A 16374-nucleotide genomic window follows, 5' to 3' on the forward strand; every position below is an offset into this window, starting at 1 on the left:
CTCAGTTAAAAGCATCTTTTCTAATATAGGGGTAATGTTTTTAAATGAGTGGTCATGGATTGGTGACATTTGAAAGGCAGGCATTTGGGATATATTTTTGGAAAACTCAAATTATTTTCCTTAAATGATTAGTGAACTAGAGAATATAGTTAAGTAGTGTTTTTTTTTTTTTTTGGCTTATTCTCTTTAATTAGATATGCATGAATGTATTATGTGTGAGTATATATGCACATATATATGTGTGTATATGTGTATATATTTTTATATGCACACTTTATATACATATATCAAACAGATCTTTGTAGGTACAGAGTCACAAGTATCAACTTACAATGTGACAAAGCAAAGAAATGAGACGTATATCTCTGACGATTGTGACTAAACAAACTGATTGTTTAAAACTCTCGTTCAATGTTAAAGATTGAAATGCGACCCACAGTAGAACTCCAGGGATGGGTATATACTACAAGTTCTTTTTGGAGTAGCTGGAGATACAACAATAGCACTCCCCCCCGCCCCACGAGTGAGTTCTTAATCACTAATGAATACAATTCATTTTAATTGTTATTATAGCAACATAACATTTAACTGTCTCCTGTTTAGTGGTGTCCCCTGGAATAGGCAGTGTCTCCTGTCAGAGTGAGGACAGGTAGAAGGCACAGCGGGCGTCTGATTGAGCCAGTTATTCATTTGCTGAGTGTTTGTGTTTATGCAAAGGGGCCTCTTCCTGCATATTTAATCTAGAGTAAGGCAGTGGCTTTTGTTGTGTTTAGCCCACATACCTTCAGTCCTTCCTCACACTGCCGCCAGCCTGGGAGCCCTGAGAGCCAGCAGGCTTCCAAGCGCCTGTAGTTTCTCCCTTACAAACTCTCAACTTTCTTCCGTTGTGTGAAAATTGCCTCTCCCGCCCCAAAGCTTTGCCTCCTCACCATGAACGGGTAAGTGTGTGCGAAGCCAAGGCTGACACTTTTGTTTCATTTTACTAATGTTGAGAGGGTACTTTGCTGCCCTTCTGGGCACCTCCTGAAAGCAGTCCTGGTTCCTGGGCCGTTGTCAGCTTCTCGCTGCATTGAAATAGACAAGTACAGGTGCCTCTTAGGAAATGTGGCTGAATTTTGGACTCACAGAGAAAGGCTCGTGAGGACTAGGGGGAATTAAAAAGAAAAGAGCGAGAGAGCAGCTTTATTATTCTTTGTCCTAACAAATCCTGTTTTGTAACTATCCTGCAGATAATGCTGCCATTGTTTGCTAAAAGCCTTCAAACAGTGTGTAAGACTGAACTGTAAGAAAACAGAAACTCTGCCGCTGTATTGTCTATACCCGGGCCAGGGTCCTCCCCGAAGGTCTGTGCCGGAATAGGAAAGGTTTTCTTCTGTGGAAATCGAATCGTCTCTTCATTGATATTAATAGCACACTAGAGATGTTGGCCATGATGCTCAGAGAGGCGGTCGGGAGGGAAGGAAATCTGATCTTGCTGGGGGGAAAATGACAGCCTCTTGGCCCCACGGTGGAGGAGACATCATCCAGGCTCAGTGTGCATAATGGCATCCTGGCTTAACTGTTTGCTCTAGGAATTTTAATCTTGAGCTGTTTGTTTTACTATCTGGGGTCTTGCTATTTTTTGTTCCTGTACTGTCTTTAGAAAGCACCATATTCAGGGGCTAATCCAGTCTTTTTTTAAAGTGAATTTTTAAAAAAAGACTCAGAAATTCATGTACTGTACACTTAGATCATTCTGGGGTATGATGGGGGTATTCTGCTTTCTTTTTGAGGGTAGAGTGTTATTTCAAAAATAAGTTGCCATGATTAACAAGGGTGAACCATCCAAGGAAGTTATGTCCTGTGTGAAGATATTTCAGGGTGTGGGAATTATGTCCAGGCTCTAAAAGAAGGAGTTTTCATGACCAGTTAACTGTTGCCTCTGTTTGAGTAACTCTTTTCAACAGAAGAGTGTGCTGTTCCCCCGCAGGTTGGAAACTGTGAGAATTTAAATAAAATTTCATCAACCTTATTAAAATATGTAGGGACTTGTGTCTTCTTGGGTACAAATCAGTCTAGAGACTTAGAAGCATTTATTAACAGTGAGGCTGCTGAAGGTTTTTAATAACAAAATTACAAATACTCTATCTAATTGTAAGTATATGACTTTTATACTTGGTTTTTAAGGGGAAAAATACTTTTTTTTGAGGCAAAGTAACTCCGTCAGAGCACCTTCTGTGATTAGCGCTATTGTATTCTTAAATTTTGATTGATAGAGATAATAGTTTTCACTTAAAAATACAGACAGGTACTTTAACTTTCCATGACAATAGCTATTTGCATTTCTTTTATCTTTTTGTTTAACATTTGTGGGGGTTGGGATGGATTTGATTATTAACTCTTATTGCACACTAAAGGTGAATCTAAAACAAAGGCTTTGTTAGAGCTTCAAAGGGAAAACAGCAAATATTGTTTTTAGGTTTCAACATTTAAAGGCTGCTAAAGGATACCTATAAAATATTTTCACATGACCACAGCCAGGGTTTTCCTTTTCTGTAAGGTAGGAGAGAGTCATTTTTCCAAATGAGATGGGCCGATGTGGAGTGAGTGGGGGGCTGCCAGCCTGAAGTAATTTCATGGGCAAGCATCGACTGGGGTTTACTGCACCACGTGGCTTAATGTATAATATTTTAGGTTTTTGCCCTACTAGAATGGACTCCAAAGTTAGGTACTATGATCTGAGGAGGGCCCCAGAGGATGAGGAGAAAGGAAGTAAAATGTTACTTGCAGGGATAGGAGAGAGATTTGGAGAATGGTGGATTCAAAGTTACACATTTCTTTGATAGAGACAAGTAAAAGAAGTGTAGTGTTTGTGAAGCTGCAAGCCTGGGTAGCGTCCAAGTTTGCCTCTGGTCTCAGAGACCCCGACTGCACAGCAGCTTCTTCCTTCCTTTTCTTTCCTGTTTCCTTCCTTTATTATTTTCCTTTCTTTTTCGCCTCTGTTTTTCTCTATTTTTTCCTTTCTCCCCTTTTTCCGTTTTTATTTTCTTCTTTCTTTTCTTTCTTCATTCCCCACCTTCCCCACTTTTTTTTTCTTTTTTCTTTTATTTTCTCAAACCTGACTCAGTATTTGAAGTCTTAAGGGCATAGAACAAACTTTGAGATTGATTTTGGTGTAGATTTTCTTAACTATAGAAAATAAAGTGACCCTTGTCTTATATTTTTCAATAGTCAAATATATGTTGATGTCCTTCTATTTCCTAAGAAGTCATTGAAAAACAAGGTATTAAAGCCCACAGGAGATAAGATTCCCTATTTAAAGAGGCAGCAAACTCTTGGGAATTGGCCTATTTGGAGCAGTTTTTGCAGATGAGTACAGGCCATTCGATTGGAGGATCTGGGGATATGTGAAGTCTGAACCATGTTCCTTCCTCAGTTTCCTAGTAAGAAAGTGTCCTCTAGGCATAGACCTACTGAACTGCCCCCCTAATCACCACCCGGGGGCTTGCTTTGCTCATCTTTGCATCTTTATTAAGACTGGCACACAATAGGTTCTCAGCCAGTACTGGGGAGGCTGAAGATTGAGATGAACTATGTTGGGCATACTTCAGAGTTGCTTTTGCACAGTTATATAAAATGAAGTATAATGCAGAAATCTTAATGCAGATAATTTATTTTAGCTGTCAAGAAAGGGAAGGGGGAAATACTATAAACGGGAAAAAAAGAGCCGATATTCTTCATTTTCAGTTTTGTGAAATGAGATTGCACCTCCACATTTACCTGCAACTCATTTCCAAGTAGGACATACTAGTGGACACCGTGTATTATATGTCACACAGATTAAATTAAGGGCAAAATATATCCATAAAAAGTATGATATTGAAACACTGCAATAATCTGAGGGTTCTTTAGAATAACAGTCCTAATTAGGGAGGAGGGGTGGTTGGGGAGGTAGAGAAAGAGGAGTGTACATTTAGTGTTTCACCCTAGAGTTCGCAGTAGAAATTTGGTGTCCTGGACATGGTTTTTGTGGTCCCTGTGTAGCTTCAGGTAAATGATACTGTTGCAATCAATAGTGAAGAGGCCACGGAACAATTCTGGTGTTCACAGGATCTTAACTGTTACAGAGAATGACATAAAGGAAAATAAGTAATTTCTGTTTACCGTATCCTTGGCTCACTTTTAAAACCTGAAACCAGTAGGAAACTTAAAAAAAGAAAGAGAAAAAGAAAAAAAAAAACGCAATTCGTATGGAGACAGCATTTTTTAAAAGAAGACAAGTGGGCTGGAGGGGAATGTATTTCTTTTATCTTTATCTTTTTTTTTTTTTTTTTTTTTTTTTACATAAAAGCTTTGCATAATCATTTAATTTTAGTTTTGGTGCTTGTGCTGCCAGTAAGCATACAGGTAAATAGTTGATCTATTTGATAAGTAAAAGTGATTTAAAGAAAATAGCAAATATAGTATTGGAAAGGGAAGTTTTAATGCTTTGGAAAAAATGAAATGCGTATTTTTCTGCTAGTTGTTGGTTTCCAATTCTTCTAAGCTAGTAATGAGGCAGACTGGGGCCCCAGTACTACCCCCTAATTTTCTTGTCTATTATATTGACACATTTCATTTACTTTAGCATGATGGCAAACAGCTGTTGAACTATTAATCTTTTCTCAGCAAAACTAGAAAAATGTCTATTAGATTACTTTGTTAATGTATACCTTCTCAAAAATGAAAATCAACAGAAATAAATTAATGAGTGGCCAATCGTGCATGTTCACCAAAATTTATGAAACTTCAAAATGGAGAAAGATAGAGATTATATCCCACTGCCAATTTTTTATGTGTAAGTGAAAATTAAATGTAGTCAGTTTCGTATTGTTTTAGTATTTATAAATTGGAGGGTCAGTTGTATAATTTTGTTGTAATTCTTCCCCCAGTATCCCGAGGGGAAAAATTGATACTTGTTCAATCTGAGGCTGAACCAGCTTCTATTTTTGTTCTTTGTTCACTTACACACTATACCGTGTGGATAGGTGAGTAGAGAAACAGGTCTAGTGTTTACCTGAAAATGTCCCGCAGGTTCAAATGCAGCACTGGAGATAACTTTATTGGAAGTAGGCATTTTCAGCAGTTTTTTTAAAAAATTAAATTTTAATGAAGTCCAGTTGTTTGCCAGGCCTATATGATAGCAAATCTCATCTGCATTCCAAAGTCTAATACTATAGGTCTGACTGCCAAACATGCAAAAATAGACACAGCTCAATAGATAAACATATAAATTAGTTTACAGTGCATGTATTGGAGAACATCTCAAGTAAAAAGGAGAGAGGAAAAGGCGTTCTTGCTTTGAATTGAGTAGGATTTGCCAAAGTTCACTTGCTTTACATTTAAGATTTGATGAGTGGTAGATGTAGAAATTTCTGTGTGTGCTTTGTATCTACTGAGCTCTGATTTGTGTAGAGTGGGGCTCTGCAGATCTTAGCTCTACCTTGAGGACCTGACCATCTTTGCTCTGTTTTTCTTTCTTATCATCGCTTGCCCTGAAATAGACTTCTCACCACTGGAGAAACCAATCTTGGGGACATACATCAGCAGTAAAGCACACGATTTTCATTTTCAATTTGAATTGTTTTGTGTAAAAACAAAAAGGTTTTGGTCAGGCTGCAAAATAGTAATTTTAAGTCCCAGAGCTAGGGTTTTCCCCCACCCAAATGGTGAAAATTTATGGTGAAAACCTCCAATTTCCTCTTACAGTAAACATGAAAATTATGATTTCACTCAGAGCCTGCATCTTTTTCCAATCTTAATGGCAAGAATCTGCATACACTTGCTTGTGGAAATGTCATAAATTGGCCTCGGATCAATTCCTCAAAGATAGTACACACCAAAGTGCCACTTTCAAATTTTTAGCCCTCGTGAAATAAGATTTTACTCTTCTCAATGATGTTTGCCTTTCCACATTCAGGGCTGACAGCAGAGGGATAAGCAGGGATATATTCCTATAAAATTAAACCACTTCATTACATACTGTTCTGAAGAGTGAGCAAAAAGATATTAACATTTTAGTAAAATGATGATATGATTTCGCCACCTTAAAAATTATATGAGCATTTGGTCAATGGATATGGAATGAATCCTGTACCCTCTTAGTAACTTGATCTAAATTAATAAACAAATGTTTTTCTTTTCACTCGTGCCATATGTTGATCCCAGTTACATGGGCAGAAAGAGGCAGCTTGTAATGTTTCTTAAAGGATTAAACACTGTTTTGCATATGGGAGTATGCAGATGCAGGAGTAGGATGTGGGGTAAAATGTGTTCCATGGTTTCTTTGTGTTTTAGGAAGCCTGATTTCAATTGTTTGTTTCATGTGACATGAACTCTTTTTATTTAACTTAGTAGCTCCGGTAGATACATGGTAAGAGAAAAACATTCTGTGAACAGCTTTCACCAGCAATTAACTCCCTGTCTCTCCCCAAAGTGAAAATGGTGCTGCTTTCATTCATTTTGAAAGGTCCGAAGTGGCAGAAAGCATCTTGTCTGGAAGACCTAACTCTCTTCTGAAAGGGGGAAAAGAAAGTCTCTGCTTTAATGAAATAGGAGATGTTGTGGATATTAACCAAACAGAGACAAGTTCAAGTGGCAGTCTGGTTTCCAAAAACAAAGGCCTATGAGTCACATATTATTCTATGTGAAAATAAATTGATAGACAACAAGATGAGAAAAAGTTGATACACAACATTTGAAATGTTTCATCTTGACTTTTTCCCCACAAGCCGATTTTGTTGTCTTGAAGAGCTCAAAGGCATATGGTCCAGATAAGTAGAGATTCTTGGGACTTGTTTTTATTAACCCTGAAAGTCATTTGCCATTAAATAGAATTGAGTTCTTTTGTTGTTTTCCTTGTGTCTGTCCTTGGCAGAGGTGGTTGTTACTTCTCTTGACATTCAGATTTCGATATTCTCTTTTGTTTTCAGGGTAAGACGTGACCTTTTGAGGTGACTATAACTGAAGATTGCTTTACAGAAGCCAAAAAAGGTAAATGCAAATGTGATTAGTGAAGTTATATCCAGGGCTGTGACTTTTGCCTTCCAGGCATTTTAATTCAGTTGGTTTCTGGTCTGTATTTGTCAAATCAACATGTCTTTATTTGCGTGTAAGGACGTATGTGGTGTATTTTTGGAGGTCCTAGGAAAAATGGTTGCCCTCAAGAAATGGTCTACAGATTCACATTTCCCCTCTAAATATTATCAAACTCTTCTCTGTTTGTTGAAGCTGAACTTATTTTTATTTTTTAAATTTATTTTTTTCTTGTTGACTTGGTAAGTTTACAGTTAGAAAGGAATATTCACATCACAAAAGTGGTGATTCATAAAATTAACTTGCTGCAAACAAGAGTAACGCGTGTCAGTGTTGTGTGCTGAAGTGGTGTCATCCGATTGATGTTCATCTGGCGGCTTTATAATCACCTTCTTTCAGAAATTAACAGTCAGGCACCATAGCAACATGCCACATTGATGTAACTGCTGAGCAGTGTGGGGCATATCCCTGTAATGTCAGCGCTAGGCTGCCTTGTTCTCTTGACCTTGCTTGAAAATCAAATGAGTACTTGATTTTAAAATTAGAAGTTTTCAGAGAGACTAATGTAGCTTAATGAATTAAAGCCAAATTTAATTTTCTCAAATTTGCTTTTGGGAGGGGGAATGAAAAAGTATTCCAGTTAAAATGGTTCTGGATGCTACATATTTACTTGATTTCAAAAGTACCTCTGATAAAGGCAATGATCATCTTACACAAGATAATCCTGCTGGTCATTTTAACATCTGATATTTCTCAAGCAGTAGCATCTTCATTTCATTTAGAGATTTGGGCCTTTAATAGTTCCATTTGATTTAGTAGATTTGTGTCTGTCTAAAAACAGGTTACCTGCCAGCATGGTTGAACAAAGGCTTTGCTGAGATTTTACTAAAGTTTATGTATTTGTCAGATATAGACTTCTTATTGAGTTGAACAGTTTTTTGTGGAACTTTTCATAATGTGAAGAATCTTTGATCTGTTTTTGATAAATCTCACCTGGGGCTTGGGGGGTTCTAGAATGCATATATATAAAGGGTATGGATTTGTTTTTGTAGTTGCATTCTGGCACATTTAATTTGGGCCAGAAAAATCAGACTTGCATCATTTCACCATCTACATTGTTTAAATGAAACCTTTGCAGGATCTACCTAATTGTATTTCAAAGAGGACAAACATAAGTTTCAGATGTTTTGGCGTGGAAGGAATTGGTTCCCAACCAGTAATTGGGATTATCAGGCCACAGCAAGACACTTCCCTTTGTTGACACTCAATTTTCTTTTTCTTTTTCTTTTTCTTCTTTGTGAGATGGAGTCTAGCTCTGTTGCCCAGGCTGGAGAGCAGTGGCAGGATCTCGGCTCACTGCAACCTCTGCCCCCCGGGTTCAAGTGATTCTCCTGCCCCACCCTCCCAAGTAGCTGGGATTACAGGCACTCGCCATCACACCCAGCAAGTTTTTGTGTTTTTAGTAGAGACGGGGTTTCACCATGTTGGTCAGGCTGGTCTCAAACTCCTGACCTCGTGATCTGCCCACCTCAGCCTCTCAAAGTGTTGGGATTACAGGCGTGAGCCACCATGCCTGGCCTCAGTTGTCTAATCTTTAAAAGGAAGGCATTAATCTGTATCAGGGGTCTGCAAACTTTTTCTGTCAAGGGTCATATAGTAAATATTTTCTACTTGTGGGGGGCATTCAGCCTCTGTTGCAGCTACTCAGCAAGGCAGTAATTTGCTGTCTCCTGGTCTCTATAATCTCACAGAGTGATCTCAATCCAAGATGCTCCTCACGCAAAGTGATGCCACACGTTTAACTCATCTCCTACTGTTAGCTGAGGTTTCTGGCAAAGCTAAAAATTATGATTAAACAGGCCAGGCATGTTGGCTCATGCCTGTAATTCCTGCACTTTGGGAGGCTGAGGCAGGTGGATCACCTGAGGTCAGGAGTTCGAGACCAGCCTGGTGAAACATGGTGAAACCCCGTCTCTACGAAAAATACAAAAATTAGCTGGGCGTGGTGGCAGGCGCCTTAAATCCCAGCTACTCGGGAGGCTGAGGCAGGAGAATCACTTGAACCCAGGAGGCGGAGGTTGCAGTGAACTGAGGTCACACCACTCCACTGCAGCCTGGGAGACAGAAGGAGACTCTGTCTCAAAAAAAATAAAAATAAAATAAAAAAAATAAACAAAGCTGAAAAACTGGTAGAAAAGATGGAAATTTTAGCTTGAGAGTTGCCTTATCCATACAGCTCCAAATATAACCCTCACTGATGGGTTTTCATTTGTTGTTTTGTTTTTGTTTTTTTGTAATCACCTGTAAGCGTGAATTATTTTTCTTCTGATTCAGTATCTTTATAATGTCCATTCTTTCACCTGTTACCTGAAAATGGAAATACAGTCCCCACCCCACCCCAAATTCTGTAATATTATTGAAAGTTAAAAATGTCATAGGTCAAAGGAAAATTTGAAGAGAAATGTTTCTAGAAATTTGTCATTGGCAATGCCTGAGAAAAATAGTCTATATTACAGAAAAAAAATGCTTTCTTCATAATCACTATCAAGTGCAAGATCTATTGTATTATTCAATATCGTGCAGATAAGGCCACCCTTGTAAAATTTCTTGATCATAGAAATATTTTATATGCCCAGTCTCTATAGTTCTCTACTTTCAGCTTTTTTGGTTGTCTTTGTTTTTGTTCTATATACATTGTCTTAGTCTGTTTGGTGTTGCTATAAAGAAATACCTGAGGATGGGCAATTTATAAGAAAAGAAATTTATTTGGCTCGTAATTGTGCAGGCTGTACAAGAAACATGCGCCAGTATCTACTTCTAGTAAGGACCTTGGGAAGCTTCCAGTCTTCCCCTTCCAAAAGGGGGTTTGGAACAGGCATGTCACATGACAAGAGAAAAAGGAAGCTTGGAGGGAAGCGGGGCCAGGCTCTTTTTAACAACCAGATTTGTCGTGAACTAATAGAGCAAGCACTCAGTCATTACTCTGGGGAGGACATTAGCCATTTGTGAGAGATCTGCCCCCATGATCCAAACACTTTCTATTGGCCCCTCCTCTGACACTGGGGATCAGATTTCAAGATGAGATTTGGAGGGGACAGATTTCCAAAGTATATCATACATCATCTTCAGTATTCCTATTCCAAGTGAACATTTCATTACTTAACACTTTTTTTTTTTCTTTTACAGTATCCATTCCATCTGTGTTTTGAGGCTAATTTCAAATTTTGGGGAGAAATATGTTAGGGTATATAGACTTAAGTAATATATGTAATTTTTACCTTTGAACAAGGTGAAAGATCTTTCAGAGACCAATTTGTATATATCTTGATCTCTTATCTAGAGAGGAATAAAAGGTTTGTTGGAAATATACAATTTAAAAAGATGTTTCAAGTGAATATAGTGGTTAGCGTTTCTTTCTGATGAATAAGCCTTAAATGAGGAGAAGACCTTGCCATCCAGCAGTGGACAAAAAAATCAGCATCATCTTTCACACTGCAAGAAGCATGTAGACTTCAGATGCCAGGAGCTTCTCAATAAATACCACGCCTCAAATTTGAAACCTGGGAATTATTAACAGTCAGTATAGATGCACAGAAATATGCCTACAAAGGTACTATGGGAATAACTGATTATACACATAAAAGTCGCCAGGCAAATTCAGAAAACCAGATGAAGCCATTTTGAAAATTTGGATTCTATGGTCTGAAGAGTCATAAATAACAGTCATCATACTCGGTAGTGATATAACAATTTTCTTCCAACTAGATCTGAGTGCTTTACACAATGGGTCTGGTTGCTGGCATTCGTAACAGGTATCTGGCAATTCTTATAATCCCCACTTTACAGACTGGAAAAACGGTCCCGTTGATGATAAATAGTTCACCCAAGGTCATCCAGAATGTCAAGATGGAAATTAAAGAGGGATGCACTGGTCACAATTATACAGATGTCGTTCTATTATGGTTGCGTCGGTTTGGTGATCTAATAAAGGTTTCTGTGGCGTTTTTCCCTGCCTCCCCTCACCATTGACAATTTACTCACATGCATTTGCTTAAAATTCAAATCCAATTTGTAAAATTCATCATCTTATATTCAATTCTGAATGGCATTGAGAGTTGAAGATAATCATCAAGGCCGTATAGATTACAGTTAAAATGGTTAGTTTTAAACATTAGGCATCTCCAAGCTTCACATTTTGTGTATTGGTTCAGTTTTTTTTTAAGTCAAGTTATTTGAGAGGAAATTGAAAAACAATCAAAAGGAAGTTTAATCATTGCAATTTTCCCCCCACCCCCATCCCTAATTTGAGGTGTTTTAATGTTAGATGAAGGAACTATAAATGCATCCTTGTAGATAACATTCATCGTGTCTTACCTATTATAAATTATTTCCTGGTGAAAAATAAAGCTAAAATGCTATTCAGTTATTTGAAGTATAAGTTCCTTTAAAAGTGTATATGTGAGTGATTTGAACATTTACCTAATGACAACAGCAATTCTGAGTTAAACCCATTCAAAACTACCTTTTTATAGTATTTAGCATTTGAATTATGTGCCTGTTAATTAAGGGAGTTGTTATGAAGACACTGTAAGCAGTCGTTATTGAGTTACCAGATGACCGCATTGGCTGGAATGTGATCAGTCAATTCAGTTAAGCATTGAAATGCTCCCTGATCCCCCCACACACATACGGTATACTCATGCCTGGGTTGTAACAGTCAGGGTAAAGACTAGGCTGGTGTAACAAAGAGACCCCAGCGTAAAATGGCTTAAATAAAATAGAAGTCTACTTCTCTCATGAAACAACCAGACCAATGTAGCTTGTCTGGGCAGATTCTTTCCGTCTGTGCTCTCCTACCTTGGGGCTTTGTCGTTATCATAGGGTTGAAGCTATGTTGTTGCCGCACTGTGGAGATGTCCAAAGCAGGCAATTTTCTTTTAATCAAAAGAGTTAAACATTGTATACATCCCACTCATTGTCCCTTAACTGGTAAGATTATGGTCTTAAGGCTCAGCAAGCTTTGAGGGCTGTTGGGAAATGTCTCTACCTAGGTGGCCAGGAGCCTTGGGAGAATTGACAAACAGATTTAAGGGGACAAGTAGAATACAAGTACTTCATTGATTCAGTTGCTCCAATCCATAATTTCATTCATTCATTCATACATACAGATGTATGTATATACATACATATATTTATTCTTACTGCAGATGTTTATTGGTGGGTGTGTGCTAGGTGCTGTGATTATAGCACCGTGTAAGAAGTACATGGTCTCTGTCCTCACAGAGTTGATATTCTAGAGGGGCAGGCATATGTGAATGACGATGATGAAGATGGGTGTTAGGAAGGGCAATTATTGGTTGATTTGAGAAGTGTTCTAAAAGAAGGAGCCCAGGGTGTCGGGAATTATGTGTTTTAGCATCGTATGGAAGTTATGTGAGATTAACTTGATTTCCTTATATGCTGTTGTGAATGTTATCAGGCATGTTAATTTTTTGTTAACAGAATTACTGAGATATAATTCACATACAATTCACCCATTTAATGTGTACTGACTTTTCAATAGCTCTTAATGTGTTCAGAGTTGCAACCATCTAGTTCGGTTTTAGAATATTTCATCGCCTAAAAAAAAACCCTAGTAACTATTAGCACTTACACTGCGTTCTGCCCTCCACCCATCCCCTGATAACAACAAATATACATTCTGTTTGTATAGATTTACTTAGTCTGGATGTTTCATAGAAATGGAATCCCACATCCTTTTATGACTGGATTCTTTCACTTAGCAAAATGTTTTCAAGGTTCATCTAGGCATTTAAAATTTTTAACTGTCTTAAAACCTCATGAGTTCTTATTTTTAAATCTAGGAGAATGGTTGCTTGAAATATTCTTACAAGGGACAGAACTGGGGAAAAATTACTGTTTTTTATGCTGTGTGTATTTCCATAGACTGACATGGCCTCTCAGCAGTTAAACATCAGAATTTAAATGTTTGCATTTTAAGTTAGCTGTTTTTAAACATTGTTAGCCATAATGCTAAACTAAGTTACTCTGTAAACAAGGGCTGTCTCTCTTGAATGTTAGTTTCAAAGAAAAAAAATTTCTTAAATATTGATTTCCAGAGAAATATGCTCAATAGAGTTCGTTTTCAAGCAGAAGTCACTTGTTGAAATGTACATGAAGGCATATTTAGTAGTAAAGACAATATTTGCAGCAATTATCAAATAACCATATTTTGCACAGTGAACAATCAAAAATACAAAACCAAATAACAAATGGTTTTATCTATCTTTTTTTTTTTTTTTTTTTTTTTTAAAGAAATGGGGTCTGGCTGTGTTGCCCAGGCAGGATTGCAGTGGCTGTTCATAGGTGCGATCAGAGCTTACTGCAGCCCTGAACTCCTGGGCTTGAAACATCTTCCTGCCTCAGCCTCCTGAATAGCTTGGATTGTAGGCTCACACCACTGAACTATTGTATGCATGTATTTTTTTTTTTTTTTTTTTTTTTTTTTTTTTTTTTTTTTTGAGACAGAGTCTGACTCTGTCTTCCAGGCTGGAGTGCAGTGGCACCATCTCGGCTCACTGCAAGCTCTGCCTCCCGGGTTCACGCCATTCTCCTGCCTCAGCTTCCCGAGTAGCTGGGACTACAGATGCCTGCCACCACGCCCTGCTAATTTTTTTGTATTTTTAGTAGAGACAGGGTTTCACTGTGTTGGCCAGGATGGTCTCGAACTCCTGACCTCGTGATCCGCCCACCTTGGCCTCCCAAAGTGCTAGGATTACAGGCTTGAGCCACCACACCCGGCCTGTATCCATGTATTTTTTAAATGATGTTTTTGCTGTCCTATCTGCCAAAGGCACAAATATTCCAACTGCTCACCTTGAGCATTTTAGGAACAAAAACCTCATGTTAGGTGGCAACTTAACGACGTACCACAGATGTAGGAAATAGAGCCTTTCCTTGGCAATTCAAAACTTCTGAAGAAATCTGAAGCTTAACTGTACAAAAACAAAATATTACAAAAGGTAGCACATCTGTGTTAACCTTGTGGGCATACCCCCTCAGTATCTAGTAACACCAAGGACCTCAAAGAAGCAAATAGTGTACTGATGACAGAATCCTTATTTTATGAGCCCATTTAAAAGTTGAAGCTGTAGTGACAGTTACTAAGCAGTGCTGAGTTTAGATTTGAAGTTTGTGGTATCTTTTAAAAAGACTATTGGTGAATGGGACTATGTGAACTTGAAATGACGATGAATCATTTCAGTTTGTTCCTCTCTGCCACTGATCTGGACTTTGCATGGGGTCGGGAAGAAAAAGGAAAAACATGAAGTCTTTCTGCCCTTACCAAATTCACTCTTTTTAAAGGGTGAAAATCATGCAGATCTTCCCTGAATTTTGTATATTAGCATATATGTAGTATGTAATTAAAGGTAATTAGATGTTTTGTTAATTATCTGAGAGTGTGACCAGTTATTTAAAATTATCTTTTAGGCGGGGCATGGTGGCTCACACCTGTAATCCCAGCACTTTGGGAGGCCAAGGCAGGTGGATCACTTGAGGTTGGGAGTTTGAGACCAGCCTGGTCAACATGGCAAAACCTGGTATCTGCTAAAAATACAAAAATTAGCTGGGCATGGTGGTGCTCACCTGTAGTCCCAGCTACCTGGGAAGCTGAGGTGAGAGAATTGCCTGAACTTGGGAGGCAGAGGTTACAGTGATCTGAGATCATGCCACTGCTCTACATCCTGGGCAACAGAGGGGAGACTCCATCTCAAAAAATAAATAAATAAAAAGTAAAATAGAATTACTTTTTAATTAAGAGAAACCTCCCATTGTTGGATGGACTGTGATTACTGCAGTCTCTGGCTTACCGTGGTAGTTTACATGCTCGCTCTTTCCTCCAGTCTTTTTTTCTGGAGGTTGGTCTGTTGCCCTTTCACAGGGTCCTCAGCAGTCTCAGGAGGCCAGAGGAAATATCCTAAAATACATTCATTACAAATTCCATACTTTAAAGTTTATTTCGAACAGTCATTTTCAAAGTGGCCGTTGGAACCAGTTTGTGGGTTAAGGATTTTAGTGTAGTGGCTTGTACCCAAGACTTTTAAAAAATGGAATCAGCGGCCAGGCACAGTAGCTCACGCCTGTAATCCCAGCACTTTGGGAGGCCAAGGCAGGCGGATCATGAGGTCAAGAGATCAAAACCATCCTGGCCAACATGGTGAAACCCCATCTCTACTAAAAATACAAAAATTAGCTGGGCATGGTGGTGCACGCCTGTAGTCCCAGCTACTCAGGAGGCTGAGGCAGGAAAATCACTTGAACCCGGGAGGCAGAGGTTGCAGTGAGCCAATATCACACCACTGCACTCCAGCCTGGTGTGAGACTCCATCTCAAAAAAAAAGAAAAAAAAAATGGAATAAGCATACAATACAGTAAAATAAAAAACAAAATCAGAATATGTCACATGTAGTAGGGATTTTATGTGTATGCAATGAAACTTTTAAAACATATGAGTACTGTCTTTGCAGTGTAAAGTAGTTCTTTCTGCAGGTTGGATATGTTTCCTCATTTGTTTATTCACACATCTTTATTAAATGCCTGCTGTCTGCCAGGCATTCTGCTTGACCTCCTCTGTCCAGTGTGGAAGCCACTAGCTACCTGGGGCTGCTGAACACTTGAAATGTGATTAGCCCAAACTTGGATGTGCAGTGTAAGATCTACAAAGTATTTCAAAGCCTTTGTATGGAAAAAAGAACATGAAATATTTGATAATTTTTCTTCATCGACTACATGTTGAAATGATCGTTTTGGATACATTAGGTTAAATAAAATATTAAAACTAATTTCAGCTGTTTGTTTTTACTTCTGAAAAGTGTCACAGTTACTTATGTGGCAGCCATTGTATTTCTATTAGACAGTGTTGCTGGATTTAGCAGTGGACAGCACAGCCACCAAGCCCCCTGCTCATTGCTTTAGAGGGAGTGGACAACCAGCGAAGCATGATAAACAAGGGCGTGGTTATAGATACTGTAGAGAAAATATAAAAGGGTAAGGGAGGTCACATTGTCAGAGGGAAGGGTTGCCATGTAAATAGAGTGGTGGATGGTCAGGGTCAGTCCATGTAAGGTGAGCAGAGCCGTAGCCTATTCTAAAGAGAGCAAGTCAGCCAGTATGGCCGAAGCAGTGTCCTTAAGGGAAGAGGACAGGTTGAGTGTCTGTTATCTGAAATGCTTGGGACCAGAAATATTTCTGATTTGGGATTTTTCAGATTTTATAATATTTGCATTACCAGCTAAGCATCCTTAACCCCAAAATCCCAAA

At 38.5% G+C, this 16374-nt stretch overlaps 1 protein-coding gene across 4 annotated transcripts in view; it reads left to right on the plus strand.

The window, feature by feature from the left end:
• The window catches only part of FOXP1 (forkhead box P1), a 439375-nt gene that overhangs the window by 82565 nt on the left and 340436 nt on the right, over positions 1-16374 (plus strand). For 2 of the 4 annotated variants that reach the window (XM_055260626.2, XM_055260631.2), the window contains exons 1-2: positions 779-938; positions 6951-7011. The gene's annotated coding sequence lies outside the window, so the exon portion shown is untranslated. Of the gene's footprint in view, positions 1-777; positions 939-6950; positions 7012-16374 lie in introns of those variants that run through there. The other 2 variants (XM_055260630.2, XM_063630740.1) reach the window with 2 other exon arrangements.

This window comes from Symphalangus syndactylus, chromosome 21 (genome assembly GCF_028878055.3).
Source record: "Symphalangus syndactylus isolate Jambi chromosome 21, NHGRI_mSymSyn1-v2.1_pri, whole genome shotgun sequence".
Lineage (NCBI taxonomy): Eukaryota > Metazoa > Chordata > Mammalia > Primates > Hylobatidae > Symphalangus > Symphalangus syndactylus.